Source organism: Ptychodera flava, chromosome 3 (assembly GCF_041260155.1).
Source record: "Ptychodera flava strain L36383 chromosome 3, AS_Pfla_20210202, whole genome shotgun sequence".
Lineage (NCBI taxonomy): Eukaryota > Metazoa > Hemichordata > Enteropneusta > Ptychoderidae > Ptychodera > Ptychodera flava.
The window spans coordinates 48,959,487-48,968,281 of NC_091930.1; the positions used below are offsets into that span (position 1 = coordinate 48,959,487).

The window sequence follows — 8,795 nt, forward strand, 5'->3', positions numbered from 1 at the left end:
CTTTGGCCGAGCGAAGAACAAAGGTGCAAAGTTCTAAAAACAAGGGAGGCGCTATCCTCAGCTGACCTTTCTAACACTGAATATGACGCTACTCAAATCAGCATCAGCGTCAGCTTCAGCGCCGTATCCGAAGAATGCCGCAGTACGCGCTTGTGAATAGTAATAAATATATGCCCACAACTTCAAAATAACAATTCTTCGTAAAACTGGTTCGCAGGTAATATTTTCTCGGAAGAATATCTCATAAAGACTAATTTTTGGTAGTGTTCGTAATATACACAGACTTTTGTTTGTGAACTTATCGATTGTTTAGAAAAAAGTCGGTGGTTTTTCTCAGTAAACTGCATATCTCTGATAACCCCCTTATTTCAGCAGTTCTGAATATTTCCATTTTCACATATAGTAAATTATGGAAAAAAACTTGTGTAATTGGATTTTTTAACTCCTTTTCTGTCATTTACTTTTTATATATCTGTTTTTGTATATGGATAATTATATCTGAAATAAACAACAACAACAACAACAACAATAATAATAATAATAACAATAATAATAATAATAATAATAATAATAATAATCAGTCTATATCCGTGAATGTGTTTGTTGGTGTCCTCTTATGTCAAGATTTTCGGAAATGTGGTGCAAAAAAGGCACCCATTGCCCTAATTATTTTTAGAGAACGTATGAAGCAATGGACTTGCTTACTACTATTACTTGCGGAATGAAAAGTCAACGTAATTACGATAACAACAAACATCCAGCAGAGATAAGAATGTTAGAATGTTAGTAGAGTTACTAAATGTTATGAATACACACGCCACGATGAAACTTTGAGCACATTTTTACGGTCGCGTTTACATTTATCATTCCATCAGACGCAATCGGGAATAATCGGATCTGACGCCGGTGAAGCTGACCCTGGCCCTGTAGCGTCATCCGGATATCCTATTGAAGACTAAGGGTGAGGATGAGGATGACGCTAACTTTACGCTCGTGAGGCGACCTATTTTGGCGCCAATTCAAGACATTAACAAGACAACATTAACCGTTAGCCAAGGATATTTTTTCAACATGAATGCGAAGAAATCTCTCGGACTGCCATCAAAATTTTATGGTCCGGCATCGACGGTGAGTCAACCTTTGAAGAATTCGTACACTTGTTGAATTATTTTTCCAATATCTTAAAGAAAAGTGGCATTATGATACGACTCAGTGTTCGCGCTAGGATTTTTTTCAAATTAGCCACGGTCTGCTGGTGTGGTGGCTAAAATCTTTTCCCGGTGCACGATTGTAATCTCGTTTCTTATTTTGCCCCGTTCTCGCGCTATAGGTCGAAGAAAGGCGTGATTTTTGAGCTCCAGGCTCTCTACGATTTCTGGAATATGGTGGTATACAAATTGTGTGATAAAAATCCCGAAATTTGACTAAGTAAAAATACGATTCTTTAAACTCCCGTTTCAGTCTCGCGAGAGAGATGAAAGTTTAAATATTCCATCAGTAGATGCATCAGTCAATAGATGCACACTTTTTTCATTGTAGCGGACTATGTATACTGTTCTACAGCCATAAGCTAGCATAAATTGACCCAGTTATGGCAGAGATAATTTATGTAAAGGAATTAATTAAGAAATGGAAGGGCTCCGAATTTTTTTTTAAACTCGCTTGCCATAGGGCAAGTGAATTTTGAATTTCACTTGTCCTGAACCAACATTCACTTGCCCCGAATTTCAAATGATTTTGGGAGTAAATGTGTATGGTTTTATTCATGCCTTGTAAAGAAACAGTAGCTGTAACTTATTCGTTTATTTTTATGTCCTTATTTGTTGTATCAAAAATAATATCTTGTGTAACAACACGCTCAGTGTTTCAACCAGCTTTTGCTAGCATGGGGACACAGTGACTAACAGTAGGTCTTAATGGGGGACAAATTAAATTTTTAGGGACATGTAATTATTTGTATTTCAATAAAACAATACATACAGTGTCATTGTATGTCATCATGACCTGGTACAATATTTGGTGTTAAATGGGCAAGTCAGGTGGGTGCATTTCTTGTAAAAGTTAAAGCACTTTGAAATACTAGATTTTTGATTTGGCTAATGAGTCGGCTAATCTTTGGTGACTAGGGGAACCCTGCAGTTTATGCACATACACATGGTAGCAGTAAACTTCATGATACTGAAAGTTTCACATTGATTCGCCAGTGGCCTATTTCATACTTACCCTTAATGCACCCATTACAAGGCATGAATAAAACCATACAAATTTACTCCCAAAATCATTTGAAATTCAGGGCAAGTGAATGTTGCTTCCGGACAAGTGAAATTCAAAATTCACTTGCCCTATGGCAAGTGAGTTTTTAAAAAAAATTCGGAGCCCTTCCATTTCTTAATTAATTCCTTTGCATAAATTATCTCTGCCATAACTGGGACAACTTATGCTAGCTTATGGCTGTAGAACAGAATACATAGTCCGCTGCAATGAAAAAAGTGTGCATCTATTGATTGATGCATCTACTGATTGAATATTTAAACTTTCATCTCTCTCACGAAACTGAAACAGGAGTTTAAAGAATCGAATTTTTAGTCAAATTTCGGGATTTCTATCACACAATTGTATACCACCATATTCCAGAAATCATAGAGAACCTGGAGCCCCCAAATCACGTCATTCTTCAACCTATGGCGTGAGAACGGGGCAAAATAAGAAACGAGATTACAATCATGCACCGGGAAAAGATTTTACTATATAGCACTAACAAGAAATGATGTGATTCTGTCAGTTTCAGAAAAATACAGAACATTTAGCACAAACTTTATGTGTTGACTGTTCATACACTACTTGTAACTGCCTGTATTTTTTATTTTTGCCACCTGTAACTGAAATTTTCTACATCCCTGTTATTTCTACATCTGATGGTTTCATTTCATCTTTTGAATTATAGACTTCTTTGAACGTGAATAGTATGACGTCAGCTCAAAAAGGGGTCAAGCGGAAAGTTGATCATGCACAGTCGGAAACCGAAACGAGCTCAATTCAAAAGGTATGTTTAGTATGTTACTATTTAATGAAATTTAATTATTTTGCATTGTAAATAATTTAGGATTTTCTTTATTGACAAGTGCCATTCAAAGTATTGTGTTGCACTGCTGTATGATGTATTCAAATTACTTAAACTTGATAAGGCAAATTTTATACAAAACAAAATGTTTAGACAGAAAGAAAGAAAGAAAACTTGTATGGTAGCCCTTCAACAATCTCAAAATGATAACACCGCAAACCAAAGATGCCATGCCATAAAAAACGGAATAAGCCACTCTAATAAGGGAGTAAAGTGATGTAAATCAAAGCTTTACAGTGTTTAACAAGTGTACATTATAACAGTATTTCTCTGCCAAATTGCTATGGAATTGTCTAAAGTAGGCGTTTTCTAAAACTACCATATTAGAAGCCAGTCTTGAGTTATGCCTGAGTGCATCTTTCATACTTGTGGCTAATATCCATAAAACAACAACGGCAACAACAACAACAAAGGAAAAAACAAACAAACAAACAAACACTCAAGTGATTTTTGTATTCACTGAGCCCTCCAGTAATTATAAAGCGCTCGATGGCAGCCATATGCCATGAACAATGTTACACAAAATGCAAAACAGTTCTTCTTGGTATTGTGTCAAATATAGGTGCTCCTTGTTGAAGTAAGAGCTCAAATATCATAAAATATCATTATTTCATCTCATGGCCTATGTCACAATTTGTGCTCGCTGATTTATCTTTACATTAGAGACGCATTTACTATAAACATCATCATCTAAAAGAAGAGAAGATACGTGATGACAGCCACCACCAGAACGGTAAGTTCAATAGAGAGTTAACAAGCTTCCCCAATATTGTTAAGTTTTCATAACTATAGTATGTGCATTTGTAATTAAAGTGTTGAAATCTTGATTATATCCTAATGGTGTTTGTAAAGAGCCACATATTCTTGGCTGTGATAGTCCCCCTTCAAAGTGTAGTATGTGATTTCGTTTCTGAGAATGGTAAAATGTTTTTGATCTTTATTGACAGAAGCCTGTACTCTTGGAGGTAATAACCACACAAACTCAGCTGACAGGTATGTATGTGTGTCTGTTTGTGTATGGTGGTGGTTTGTGTGTGTGTGTGTGTGTGTGTTTATTTGTGTGTATCTATCCATCTACCTATATAATCTATCGTTCTATCTATCTGCCTATGTATCTTCATATGTATGTATGTATTTATGTATGTATGTATGTATGTATGTATGTATGTATGTATGTATGTATGTATGTATATGTTTGTATGTATGTATGTATGTATGTATGTATGTTTGTATGTATGTATGTATGTATGTATGTATGTATGTAAGTATGCATGTATGTCTCTTTCTATCTATCTATGTATAGATGAATCTATGTATGTATGTATGTATGCATATATATGGGCTAGAAATTAACTTAGTAGTCCATTTGGGCTACCATTTTCTGAAGTTGGTAGCCCAGGGACAATGGCTGGTAAGCCATGCATAATTCAGTTCAGGGATATCTTATTTCCGTTACCCAGACAAGAAAAGGCTATTTTTCTAGATTCTGCCCATAAAGTGAATTTTTTCGTCATTTGATGTAAATATTGCTCACCTTTACAATCATGTAATAACCAAGAAAACAGTTTTAATGAACGACAGTAATACTCAAAATTTGGTGACCTATTGACAACCTGTTATACTCCCAGAGTTTTATGCAAATTTTGATAGTCATCATGACAACGATCTTCTCAGCACTGAGACATGCTAAAAATAGACGATGGGCATTCTGTAGTGAGGAAGCATAATTTCTGGGTAATTATGATTGATACGTCAGTTCAGATATTGAAACTTTGTTGTGAACTTCCACCGCAGGACCAGTCGACTTTAGTAATTTGCATAACAAAGTTATAGTTCGGCCTTTCTGTGTCTGGCTTGGTTTGACTGCATTTCGATAGCTTGTCCAAAAGTGATGGACCTGGCATGGCATGCCAAGTACTGAATGAATTTCAGGTCTCAGCCTCTCAGGCTTTGGTAGTCCGCGTGGGCTACCATTTCATGGATTTTGGTAGCCTCAGAGAAAAGTTGGTAGTCTGTAGTCGTGGGACTACTGCTAATTTCTAGCCCTGAATATATGTATGTTCTTGAACTATCCATGATCGACAAACATACATGTTCTGTTTTAGTGAAGGTATCAATATGTGTGTAATATTATTTTCAGGTTACTGGAAAAACAAGCAAGGGTGTCCGAACAGGAAAAGCCAAAGGAGAACCATCTTGTGAAATTTACACTTTTAACAAGCAAAGGCTCCGTTGACATTCAGTGTTCGGCAAATACATCTCTTTATGAAGGTATTAAAGACAATGATGTTGTTCGAGACCCGGAGAATTTTACCACTGAAATCAAAGAGGAAGACCAGCTGCATGTTCCCAATTTGGGTGCCCGAGCAGGGTGGTTTGCAGGGAAGAAGTCAATTTAAAATATTTTAAGGGTGAGAATAACAAGGTGTCAAAGAACAGACGATATTATGAGCTAGGTTGTTTTCCTCAAAAGGAAAATTACTTCCTTTTAAAATTGATTCAAGATACTTTGAAATTGATATAAAACAATTGACCATTTTATCTCGAAGTAACTACAAAAATCAATACTTATGTGTTGACTTTGGATGGAGAATCATTCCTAACAGCTTTACATGAAGACGGGAGATTCAAGACAGATGAGCTAGATCATTGTTTCCTTACCACTTTAGCAGAGACAAAAGTTCGACTAGATCTTAAACCAAGTACATATAAGGGCAATACTTTTTACTTGAGATGGAGTAAAAAGCGTCAAGTCAAAGATCAATCTGTCAGATCAAAAGTTGGCTCTACTTCAAAACCAAAAGAAAGTAAGCACGAAAACGACAGAGGTAAAACCATCAAAGCCAATTCCATCAGAGATCCTCAAATCCCAGCCGTTGAAAATGCACCTAGAGGCAAGGAAAGCAGAAGTGTCTTTCCCGTTTTAAGAGCCGGTACTTGTGAAACACCTGTACCGATGGGAAGACAGTAAAGTTCAGGTTTTGGATCTAGTGGTAAATTCAAATTGAAATATTTTCCAACTGATAGACTGAAATCCTTAATACACAATAAGTATCCAGAGTTAGATCTCGAAAGTAAAGAAGATAAACGACGTGACAGTGCGAGAAAGAACAAAATTGATTCGTACATTATGGAAAACTTTAGTCACAATGGCAGAGAAAAATCTTACATTGAAATGAAAAAAGATTTTGAAGTTATAACCATGTACAGCAAAGCAATTGCGGTGATATATTGGCCAAATGGAAACAAGACTGGAAATGCCACCGCATTCAGATTAGGCCAAAGTTACATCATCACAAATTACCATGTATGGCAAAACATAGTGAATTGTAAGGTTGAAAGTAAAAATGTTGAACTTGTATTTGGTTGGCAAGAAGAGCTTCCACTTGAGAATCTGGAGCTCCGCTTTTCTGTTCGTCTCAAACCTTACTTTATGAGTCAAACTGACGAACTTGATTACGTAGTTTTGGCGGTTAATCCAGACCCTAGAATAAAACTACCGAGTCCGGTTGGGCATCTCGTACCACCCTTGCCAGTCAGCAATGGGCACACCCCTTAACAATCGCCGGCCACCCCGGTTTCAAACCACTGCGCGTTGACCCAGATTGTTATTCTCTCGATATTGAATCATTAGAAGACGCTCCAATCTATATTAGTTCCGGTGAATGGGTAGAAGATGATGTAAAACAGAAAGCTACTGATTCTGATAGACATGTCTATCATACAAATCTGTTTCATGGGGCATCGGGCTCCCCTGTGTTACGCGTGACGGAAAGTTGGTTGCAATGCATACAAAGGGGTTTTTCCGCCATTGTAACAAAGTCGTTAGTGGTTTTGAACAGGGTGTTTCCATGGTTAGCATACGTGACCATATTCACAAGAGTTGTATGTTAAAACAGCAGAACGGCGAGCACAATGGTTGAAGCTATTCTTTGACCTACTTCCAAGACTGACGATTTGTACATGGAATGCCAATAGTTTGATGATAGTTCAAGTTGACCTCAAAATAACAAAATATAGAGAAAGTGACCCCTGTATTAAGTATGACCTGCAGAGTGTGCGCATGTCCGAGTCAAATATGAGAAAAAGGAGAATTATCGGTGATTCTATATCCATGTCAGTGTAACAAAATATATGTAACAAAACCTTATGTTGTACCATCTTCCAACCAACACAAGACAGTTTAGTTTTAGTCTGTCGAAAGTAATGTGATTTTATTACATAGAACATTGTGTGACTTATATTACCATCTCGTAAATGGAAAGAGCGCTAGCTTTGAACACGCTTGGAAATAATTTTGGATAATTGGATCTTTATATTTTGCAAATTTCTCAAAAGTGTCAGGCGCCGCATAGCTGAATGTTTCGATATTACAATGACTCATTAAAATAAGTGTGAAACTTAAAAAGGATAGCAGATGAGGTTACATTTGCAGATTATATCGACATTACTTCACCATCCAATTATCCCAAATTAGTTCCAGTCGTGTTTTTGTTAATCTATACATTTTAAAGTATAATAATATTTAATAATAATATTTGGTTCTTATATAGCGCACATATCCACAAGTAGATGTGATCAAGGCGCTTTATTATTACCCCTGGTCACTGGACCTAATATGATACCACTCAACTCCCTGGGGAGCAGACAACAGCTCACATGTGCAGCCAATAAGCACAGCAGAGCTAAACGCACACATAACAACCTCTGTCCTACCAGGTACCCAACACTCCTGGGTGGGGAGAAGCAATGAGGAATAAAGTGCCTTGCCCAAGGACACAACACCACACAACACCACAGCCATGCCGGGGCTCGAACTCACCATCCTTTGATCGTGAGTCCACTGCTCTAGCCACTGGCCCATGATGCTTCCAGAGTAGATGACAAAATTTACCATTGTTAGAAGTGAAAGCATTAAGTTGTTAGTACACATACATATCCGAATATGTCAATTATCAATCTCTGTTTTTGTCTTGAATCTTTCCCGTCTTCAATTTATGATTCACTTTTGAAATTTAATGTATTTTACAAGACACTGACTATTTACTCGGCTGAAGAATTAGCTATGTTGCTGATATTGTATAAATAATCGGTAGATGACGTGTCCCGTGTACCTTGCTAGAATAACAGAGAAAAAGGGGTAGCACTTTAAACGTATCACCTCTAATATGTTTTCCTGCGACTGTAGAACACTGTTTTGTGACTTTACTTATAATTAAACATCATTTTACTATATAGCACTGATTACAATTTCACTTTTTCAGTAATTATCCATCTATGTATTTGAAGTCAATTACGATTTTTATAGCAGCTTTTTTAGAGTCAAATTGAAAAGTTGAAGTGAGGCATCTGTAAATTTCCGAGAAACTGTACCCTTAATAACATCGAAATAAACAGTCTTTTGCCTTTGTTCAATCTTGGTCTCACCGTCATTCACCCAGTTTCCACGTGATAGGCACGACATGTTGTGGCAATATTTTCGTGACCCATGCCCTTGATACTGAGTAGAAGCTACTGAGTTTGTCTACTAAAGAGTATAAAGTTTCATATATAGATCTGTTATTTTTGGCTTGGAGCAGGCATGCTAGGACCTGACAATTTCCATCAAGGTCGAATAAAACGTGAGGCCAGAGGCGTTCCCACAATGCACGGTATGTCATTTGACTATTTACCG

The 8,795-nt window shown here is 36.9% G+C and overlaps 1 long non-coding RNA gene across 1 annotated transcript; it reads left to right on the forward strand.

Moving 5' to 3' along the window:
- The first annotated feature begins 959 nt into the window (after positions 1 to 959).
- LOC139127040 (uncharacterized) lies at positions 960 to 3,854 on the forward strand. Its single transcript, XR_011550905.1, has 3 exons — positions 960 to 1,128; positions 2,945 to 3,043; positions 3,785 to 3,854. It is a non-coding gene; the product is annotated as an uncharacterized lncRNA (long non-coding RNA).
- Positions 3,855 to 8,795: the final 4,941 nt, after the last annotated feature.